This window comes from Lathamus discolor, chromosome 1 (genome assembly GCF_037157495.1).
Source record: "Lathamus discolor isolate bLatDis1 chromosome 1, bLatDis1.hap1, whole genome shotgun sequence".
NCBI classification, from domain to species: Eukaryota; Metazoa; Chordata; class Aves; order Psittaciformes; family Psittacidae; genus Lathamus; species Lathamus discolor.
In genome coordinates, this window is record NC_088884.1 from 60,472,436 (window position 1) to 60,483,131 (window position 10,696).

The window sequence follows — 10,696 nt, forward strand, 5'->3', positions numbered from 1 at the left end:
AATACTACCTTAAATGTGCTTGATGCATTTCAAAAGCATGTTTGCATTTTAAAATATTTCCTGAAAGAAGTGAAATAATGGCCTGTAGAATGGGAATTAAATGGGAAACTTCTAGTAGCTATGTCCTTCACAGTCTTAGAGAAGGTAGGTCTTATCCTCTCATAGCTAGTTCTAGCTGTAGAGTGACAGAAGAAAAGAGGCAATCTTACTTTTTCCACTCTTAGGTTGATTTTTCAGCTTTCAGTTAAATAGTTCTTAACTACTCAAATGGATTGAAACAAAGAAGATATTCACCCTGCCTGCAGAAGAAACTGCAGCTCTTAAAAATTGCTTTCCTGCATCAGCTATCTCTTGCTCCATCTGCTTAGCCAATGACTTCAGTCAGATCAGTCTAAACTTAAGCAGCAAATATTTTTTCACTATCTTAACTCACATCATTACACAACAGCAAGTATAAAACCAAATTTAGCAACAATATCAAGTATAAAAAGAGATGAAGATAAAATACCAACAAAATGTTACTTAAATTTTTCAAAATAGTGAATTTTGGGGAAAATATTATGCAATAATGTTATCCCGTTAGAACAGTAGTTGTAGTGGGATTTTGATCCAATTCATGGGATAATGAAGCAAGTAACCCCTAAATACTTACCCTTGGTTGTCCAAAGAGATATTTTAAGGTGGAAGAGGTTCTATATCTTAATTTTTTGGATTATTAGTTTTGTTGACAGAAAGTGCTCTTACATGAACCTTCACTTACATAGCAACAGACAAAAATGAATTTCAAGTGATAGTGGAGAAAATGGTCCATTATCTAAAGTGAAAGGTAGTTGGGCAAGTGAAGTTCAGATCACTGGGGAAGGCAGAAATAGATAATAAATACAATCCTATATAACAGTGCCTCACTTTATTTCTGCTGAATTTTTGTACTTATTTTGGCTTTTCTGTGGCTGACAACTATTTATGTGTAGTTTTGTTTAAATCTGTATTTAAAAAACACCCATTAAGTGAACAGATCTATCTAGTCTACTTCAGGATTTTTTATATTTCACGAGCAGTTTGATTTTTACAGATAAGAGTTTGTGCAGCCTTCTGTCAGCACGGCGTCACTGCAGAAGAGGAACAGTAGACCACTGCTGAGTGACAGCCTATAGCTCTGAAATCTGTAATCCATCCTCTCTTACGTTATCAATTTCCCATCCTCTGTGCTTCTTTGACATGTCAGACTTCCTGCACATGCACAGCTAGTCTATCCATATGCACTGAAGTCAATACTTCCTAAACTTGTCTGACTTATGCTCCTAAAATGCTTTCCTGAAGGATCGGATTTAATGCACATGTGCAATTAACAGTGTAGTCTTAGCCAGAACACTTGCACATATAGCATGCAAGTTAGATTCAGTGTACATGAGCTCTGATGCTTTCCTGCATGTCCATAAAACATGGACAAATGCAGAAGAACATCAAGTTGTGCCTGGGCATAATTACCACAGGGGAAATAGTGTATGGAGGAAGCTTTGTATGTAAAGTAGCCTTACCTCTTCCTTGTCCAGAATGGAAAGATCTGTTATTTGGGCAGTGGAACTTCACTGCTAACACACAAAAAAAAAAAAGTGTTACAGGGCTTTTTTACTCTAAATTTTACATCTTTTCCACATAAATTTAAAACTCTCTGGTGTGCGACTAATATCCTATTGTCATTTCTTTAGCGGAGAGGCAGTCTCTAACATGCATTATATTTTTAATCTAATAAATACATAGGTAGTTCTTAACACTAAACATATCAATCAAATCAGTCTCCCGTAGATTTCCAGTAAACCTCAGTGGTCTTCTTTCAACTGTGGTGAAGTGTTCCCTCCAACTCCTCATAAAATACAAAACTGCAGTGCTCTGCCTGTGGGGAAAAAGTCTGCAGCCACATACTAATGTATCTTTTCAACAGTGTGAAAGAGAAGTTCCCTATTCACAGCCCTGCACAGTCAACATTACCTGCTGGCAAACTGAGTTGCTTAACATCATGATTAAAAGCCATTTGTTTGTTTCTTGTATTGTGTTGTGTTTGACAAAGTAGAAGAGACAAAAGTCTCACGATTGTTTGCATACCAAACAATTGTACATTGTCCAATTGTACAGGTTTTTATTAAAACTATGGTCTAGTAACACTATCAATACCCAAATCAAATATAATAATACTGTTGAATCCCAAAGCACAATTATGTGGAATTGTGAAACTGAGTAGGTATATCCAGCAGCTACAGAAAAATGACAGGACAAAACCTCAGACAAGCCAGCATTGTTTCTTCCTAAGGATGCCAAAAATTGCTTTGGAATTATATCCAGCTTTCAATGAAGACAAACGAGAAATGTCGCAAATCATCCATTGTACAGATTACAGCAAAACCACGTAACTACAGGAGAATGTCTCCTTCCTAAACACTGATGTAGTTCCCAGTTTCATTTAGCTGGAGGGTTTTTTTGAAGTTTACAACTATGTCAGAGGCTGGAGTACTACAGATAACTGTAGAGCCTGAATAGCTGTTGCTTATGTTACTAATAGTAAGATGAAATATCTGCATTCTCCTGTATTAAAAGGAGAAAATTAAGTAGAGTGAATAAAAAAAAGAAAACAAAGTATTTGTATTTTGAAAGATCTAGAGTTACGTGTTTGGAACACCTCTAAAGATGGCCTTCTTTTCTGTGGTCTAAATTTTAAAATATAACAGATATCATGTATAGTGGTGAAAGGTGAGGGGTTTTTTTATCAGTGATACATTTCCTTCATCTGCAGGGAAAAAGTCCATTTAAACAACCAAGTGGATGTGTTTGTGCTCCTATTTTAGGAATGCAGGTCCCTTTTATAGACATTAAACATAGTGTATTGGGGGAAAAATTTAATTTATTGTAACTGCTTCATGTAGTGTCTTTCATGTAAACATAAAAAAGATTTAGTGTTTGATTTGGAAGTTGGGGTTGGGGTGGGATTTTTTGCCCTTTGTTCTTGTTTTGTATTTTATTTCTTTGGAGAACTCTTTTTTTCTCCCCCCTTTCAGGAAAATTCACATAATCTTTTCCATTCGTCATCAGCCAGGTTGCTGATTACCAGAGTAACTGCCAAGCTTTCAACTCCTTGTCATCAATGGGCTGTGAATGACAGACAGCATTAATGTTGGCAAGCTCCCACTCTCCCTTTTGCCTTTCCCAAATGTAATTAAACTGCACTAATACAGCAAAAGAAAAGCTGCAGCTTTATTTTACTCACCCTAATAACATAACAATTAAATCACAGAAGCACACAATACAGTTAAATAAAACCATCATGACAAATTCAGAGGTAAGGGGAGTGTGTATCTACAATATAAAGAAAAACACGAGTAAAGAATCTTCCTTTCCTAGCACTACAGCAACTGCAGTGTTTGACCTTCAGCAAGATGATATGGCCAACAAGTAACCACACTGCTGCAGCCTGGTCGAAGGCCTCAGGTGTTTCCTCTTCTCTTGCATCTTTGGTTTAAGCATAAAAGGAATAATTAGCTTCTTCCTTCAAATGATTTGTTATCTCCCTGGTAAGGGACAGCTGGATAAGGAACAGAAGGGGTGTGGGTCATAACATACAGTTCAAATGGTAGTGCACAGCCTACCCACCAAAAAAAAAGATGGCATTATCCTAATCGTTGAGGAAGTTCTGTGCCTTTGGTTTAAAGGCTCTTGGGTTTAGTGGATAGCCAAGAATCAGGAAGACACCAGAGTCCTCAACTCACTTACAGAGGACTATGGAGGTTTATAGAGTGCACAGGCACCACTTAACTTTTCTGAAGTAGATAAATTGTCAGTAGATTAATTTATATGTTTCTCTGGATGAAGAAGAGTGAAGAAGCTGCTGGCCCTCAGAAAAGGAATGGAATTTAACCATAAACCTGTCACTCCTTCCAGCAGCGCTCTAGGATGGGAAGCAAGCACTTAAAAGGAGGCTGAGAACTCACTGCCATGAGCTCTGCAAACACGGCTCTGAGGCTAGCATGGCCCATCTCATTTTTCAAGCCATCAATAAAAATAATACATTTTGGCTTATAAGGCAAAGTAAATTTACAGTAATGCAAAGAACCAGTTTGACTAAATGCAGACACAAGAAAATAAATAGGAACAAAGAGTACCCTACTCAACAGAGAAAGCATGGAAGAGGGGGACCCTCCCCGGTGTATCCTTGAGCAACCAGAAAAGGAACTTGGTTACTGACCGAAGTAGATGTAGGCTCAACCATGACAATTATTAGGCCAGTCAGGCTAAATGAGACTGCTTGTGCAATTTTGGTGACTAATAGTGACTGATAGCTGACAGGTGGTACCTTATAAATCCAGCCTGTGCCAAATTCTCCGAAGATCTGTTAGTGTGGAGTAAGTAATTTACCACTGTGAACAAACTGTCCTGCAATATTAAATGCAGTTCAGTATGATGGTAGTCCTCCAGAGGAAGAAATCTTTGGCTGAAACCATCTTTTAGACAAAGCTTACAGCAGGAATCTGTGCGTTACATTTTTAGTACATCTGGAGCAGGGGTGAATTTTTTATGTTTGATAGTGTGGCTAACATGCAGTGAACAGCAAAAAGGAAAAAAAGGGTTGCATGTAGAACGTAAAAATGTAAACCCACTGGAGGAAATGAATTGTGTATAGGAGAAATACTAAAGAGATGAAGGTTTCTGCTTTGATTTGTTCTCATACGGTACTGTTGCTTTAAACAAGCAGTTGCAAAATGGCCCAAAAGACCTTTTGGTTAAGTGTTCATGATTTTCTCCTTGATTCAGCAAAGATCGAGGCTGCAGTGTTCCAAGCCAGCTCCAGGCCATCAGAGAGAGAAACAGCACATCAAACACCTACCTCATCTGGTTTTGCCATCAAGCAAAGAAAGAAGAGACCACAAAGGACATGGAAAAAACCTGTCAGAAGAGCATAACTGAGCCTTCAGCTGTTCTTGTCTGTCCACCATAATTCTTGTTAGGAAAAAAAAAAAGGCAGATTTGTTCCCTGTGTAGAAACTGCCTTGAACACTTTAAAAGGCTTTCTCTGAGTGCCCATGAATAGATGATTTCCCAGACCCTGTAGAAATTTAATCTGATTTTTCAGACTGAATATTAAGCCAAGATTGGCAATAGAAATTGGCCCTAAAAATGAGAAAAAGTGCTTTTATTGCAAGCAAGGCTTGCAGCATTTCAATGCAATGGCCTTTGATTTTCATAGTGGGCAGCTACACTTGAGGGACCACCAGAGGAGGCTTTGGTCCAGAACTACTCTTGGCCTGTTCACTACACCTGGATAATACTCTAGGCACACACTAGTATCTTTGAACAGAATTAGATCTATTTATAAATAGGCTGGGATCAGATCAAGCTTGCTGGTCTGAAACTGTACCCAAAGCAATACGAATTGTATTTAAAAGAATGAACTAAGGTCTGATGCAGAGAACAGTGAGGACGGAAATCATACTCTTAAGATCTTTGAACACCAGCCAGCTCCCCTGAGACTCCCAGATGTGCAGTTTTGTGGGACTTTAATCCTACCAAAGGAAGTTTATTTCTGTGTTTTGCAATATTACATAACATTTGCATAAAAGGGGTAGGGAAAGAATGTTATTTCATCAGTCAGTGTGGGATTTAGTATCAGAGATGAAAAGGTTCTTCTGACTTTTTCCCTGTTAGCTGACCAGGGCTTCAGACCTTGTTTTCAATTACGTGCAAAGACTAGTGTTTATGGACTGGGTATTGATACAGAAGTGTAAATGACTTGAGACAACGACAGTTTATTAAGAGTCAGTGGCTAAACTCTCCTGGGAAAAACTGTCATATAATCTGCCAGTTATTAAAACTATGGAACGTGTTCACAACTGCTTGTCTGGAAAGAAGCTTGTGATGAGAATGGACCAGCAATGGTTCTACCAGAGGGACAACTAACTCCAACCACAGACTGGAACACCTGTGGTACTATGGGTTTTGTAGTATCCCAAAATCTTGGATTTGGGCTTAACACTGACTGCTATTGATGTTTTGTCCAGATAGGTTCATTGTGGGATTGGTTGCAAATGCCAGTCTAAACAAGCAAAGAGAATTGATTATTCAGGGGAATGAGCATGGTTGGGAAGAGGTGATTGTTTCTGCTTCCTGCACCTTGCAGAAGTGCAAATCCAGTGGAACAGTAGCTACAGGGATTCCCAAGAAACCAAGTGATTCCCACTCAATACCAGAGTACTGTGCTATTGGCAACAGTTACTCTGGAATATAGTCTCTCCCTTAGTATACCTCAGTAAAAGTGCTATTCACAGTGGAATGGCTCAGGGTTTAAGATCAAGTTCTGTCGAAAAGATGGGAAGAAAGCAGTAGATTATAAACTTCATTAGCTAGCTGTAGATCCATGAAAAAGAAGTCTGTAATGTCATTATTTAAAAGATGCTGGATATTTAAGGGTTTGCAAAGTGGTATGATTTCATTTGCAAAAAAAGTTACACAATAGATGTAGAAAAGGTGGCTAGGAACTGTTAAGAGAAAAGGCCTCTGTTGGGCAGTATTTTGCTAGGTAGATCTTTCTGCTATTTTTGAGGAAGGACCAGTAATTATTATTTGGTTAGTTGATTTTTTTTTTTAACTAGTTCGCAAAATGGCATAAAGATTCATTAGTGTCCAAGTGTACTAATAAGTTTTACTACCCCTAACCAGTCTCACCTGAGGCCTCCAACCACACTTACGGGCCCAGGAGTTCTATTTAAGCTCAGCCCTGGTTCTTCGCTCTCTCCCTGAGCTTTGCTGAGTGAGTCATGGCCATGCTATGCAGCCACTTGATCTGAATCTCAACCTTTGGACCAACTTAGATGGCTTGACCTGGGACCTGCCTTGTTGCTCTGCATTTGTCTAATGATCACTGAACCCGATCTTAACCTGAACCTATGGACTGACTTTCTAGTTTGACCTGGTACCTGCCTCATCACTATGGTGTTGCCTTAAGATCTGGTTTCTTTGTTGGGTCTGCCCACCATCTCCGTTTTGTCCTACTGCCTCTCTTTGAGTTTTGTGGGGTGGGCTCTGGCTAATGAGACACCTGTCCTGGTGGCCCCAGTGTTCTCCTTGGCCCACCTTCCTTTAGGGAACAGCCTTGTCCTGCCTGCTCCTTACAGACATGAACTAGAGCAGGCTGTAGCAGAGAGGATGGATTATATTTGGAATTTTTGGGGTGGGTTGTACACAGGTCAGAGAAGAAAATTTGAATCAAAAGTTTCTGTAGATTTATTGTAAGACTACAGGAAATCAACTGCCATCTTAGTCCACCAATTTCTGATGAGATAGTAGAGCAATTCAGAGTGGATGATGACAGTTCAGATGGCTTTCTTATCAACAAGAGGCACGAATTAGCATTTTTCATTCCTTTTAAGCTTGTAGGCTAGTGCTCCTCACTCTTGGGTGGGGGCTGGAGAATTCTGGGAATCATCTACCTGGAGTTCCTGTAGAGTAAGAGTTATTTAGGTCATTCAGAAATTTAAGATTCCAAAGGGAGAAGTTTAATTGTTCTGTGCTTGCTGGAATATATTTTAAGGCAACTGCTGATAAATGGGACTACCTACTACTGATGCTTCTAGTATGTAAGCCAGAAGTACTTACCTGGTCTCGGCTCTGGGTGCTGTGCAGGGCAGGATCCAGAGTACCTCAGCCCTTTACATATCCATCTTCACTGAGGAATTCAAAGAAAGCTTGGTCTTTCTCAATTGGAGAGATCAGGTGCCATGGGTGACACTTTTTCAGCAGCAACAGTGCTATTCCTGAAACAAAGATGACTTGCTAGAAACATCTCAAGCCCTGTTCAGTTTCACTGGATCTAAGATAGATCCTGAGTTTCTGGCAAACTTTGGAGACTATCATGTCCTTCCCACAGAGCAAATCACAGATGGAACTACTTGGAACTGGGAGTTTTGAGTCCCTATCACTGCTTTGTGAAGTCAGTGCTCATTTTAGCTGTGATAATCACTGAGCAGCTGAATGGTTTGGGGAACTTCCAGTTCAGAAGAATTCCTGAAAATATCTCACTTAGATTTGATTTGGACTGAAATCAAATCTGAAAAGCCCCCTCAAATTTCCATTGAACTGCAAATCTTGCTTTTGAGCCAGATCTGACTGGAAACCTTAAACTGGGTAAACCTTGGACAGAACCCTGCGTAGAACTGATGTGAATACAAGCAGTGTCATTGAAGATAATTTGGGGTTCAGTCTTGGAAATAAATTGTCATGTCCAACTGAGAGCATTTCCAGTGTTAAGATTATTCTCTTCCCTTTCTTATCCTAAAAGTTGAGAGAATACCTGTCAATCTTGAAATTGCAAAAGCTGTTTCAGTAACAAGCTCACTCTGTTCAGATAAACTGTGTGGGGTGCCTCAGCCAGCAATTTCTGCTCATACAAAAGACATTGTTCAGGAGCCTGTTGTAAGGGGTCCCTCCAAGCAGCCCGGGAGAAATCTGGGTAGCGAATGGAGAACTCCAAAGACAGATGCAGTGAGGTACAATTGGTTTGGACTAGCACATGAAAACATCCAAATATAAATATAGAGCTGCTTAAAGTTATGTAATTTGTAATGAATCTTCTATGAAGACTCTTTAATCTTTATACCCTTTTGAAGGTCACTTAGAGGTGTTAAACTTTCTGTCCTGAGCTGCAGTGAGGAGCAGATGAGGTTTAGCAAGATAGGGCAATGAATTGCCGTGAATCTGATTTTCATTGCTGCCTTGTACTTCTAGCAAAGCTACCTGATGAAATTGCAGAAGTCATGGAGATTTCAATCTAAAGCTCATTGTCCAGATCCAAGGATGAAAAGCTGTTCAGGAATTTACAGTATGTGGCCAGAGAGTCTTCAGTGGGAATCCCTTTGAAAGGAATGCAGTTTGTATGCATGAAAAACAGAGAAGAGAAAGCTAATTATGCAAAATGGACAAGTATTTGGAGTATGATTCTAACAAATAGCCAAAGGAGAAGTTTGGGGGCTGGACTGTCAGATGACAGGCATTTTGAGCAGAGACAGTTTCCTGCTATTTGAAGAGTCGTCTATATGTTCAGGCAAACAGGATGGCATCAGGGAAGTAGCTGACTCCATCAACCAGTTTCTCCTCCTAACTGGAACAACCTGCAATGCTCACAGTTGTGACTCAGCAGATAAGAGGGGTTATAGCACATATGCATTACTTGCTAGTTATGATGGTTTAGAAAATGGTTTCTCTCCTCCATTCAGTGTATGGATCCAGTCTGTCATCTCATTGTTTGCAAAGGGCAGTAGCGGAAAAAAAAATACCAGCACCAAAAGTGGATCCTGCACACTGAAGTTAAGGAACTGAGACAAGTACAGAGGAAAGGCCACCGTAGGAACATTTTTGTTCATATTCCCAAGACAAAGGATGAATGATGAACCTATTAAGCTTGGAAAATAGGAATCTTATGCCAGTGATGTTAGAACCTCAGAAATAATGTGTCAAAGATGTTGGAACAGTTAGAGTACAATCTTCTACTGTTTCAATGTCATCAACATGTTGTTCTCACTATTTTCTATGACAAGAGAATTTATTGAGTCAATTTGTCTTCAACATGCTAAATGTACTATGTGTAGGTGGGTAAGCTAACCTTATTTATATAGTATTACAAGGGAGAATGCTAACTGCATTCACTTTTCCACTCTTGAAAACTGTATTTCTTCTGACACAAAATACCACACATCCATTTTCACACATCCATTTTTCAGAGTTGCAACACTCGGGCAGGTGTGAGAATACTGTTTGTTGCAAGAATGGCTTCAACAAAGAAGAGATGGGGTTGGGGGTAATCCTATCTGTGCCGTTGAAATTACACTGAAGTTGTTTGGCTCTTGCTACTTTGCTTGAACTGCTTTACCACTAGATAATACTAGTCCATCTTTCCTACAGAAAATATATCTTGGAATGAGACCGGAGATAATCTTTCCTTGCTGTCCCTGAAATATGTCCCTTTCTGTTTCATGCATTACTTCAATCTTAGCTCCATTTTTTACTTCTTTTTCTGTCACTCTTTTTGACTTACAGAGAGAATTTCTTGTCTCTGCCTTTATGTTAATTAATTTCTGTTGACATTGCTTCTCCCCCTTCTCTCCCTCCTCTCTCCTTTCCTAGTATTTTGTATTTTTGTTATCTTTAACCCTGGCCACTTCAAATCAGCAGTGTGCTTTCAAGGGGCTCAGTTCTCCAGCCTGCTGCTGCTAACTGAGTTGCTTTTTTGTCACTGTCTGGTACATCTTTTGCAATACAACATCGCTGTCCATCACTGCACACGCTGGAGCCCAAGTGGGTGTCTTTGTGTTAATTTCACACATCTTACTGCAATCTCGGAGTCTCGAGGGCTCAAACAGTTGCTGCCGACTGAGGTGCTCTTTGTACTACTGAACTTAAGTGGTTGTTCTTTTCATGTCCTCTTCCCCACCTTGTGGCTGTCTGCCACCTTTGGTGTTTTCTGTGTTACTCTTCCTGTATACCCATTCCCTGAACACAACAACGGAGACTGTGGCTATGTATATTCCTGTGCCTATGTTCCCTGACATTTTCCTGCAATCTGGTTGAGATCAGCAGTTGTTTATTTGAAATTTTACCCTGAGTATCTAGTTTAAGTATGTACTCTTTACCTTTTTTAATTTTTGCCCCTCCATTTTTC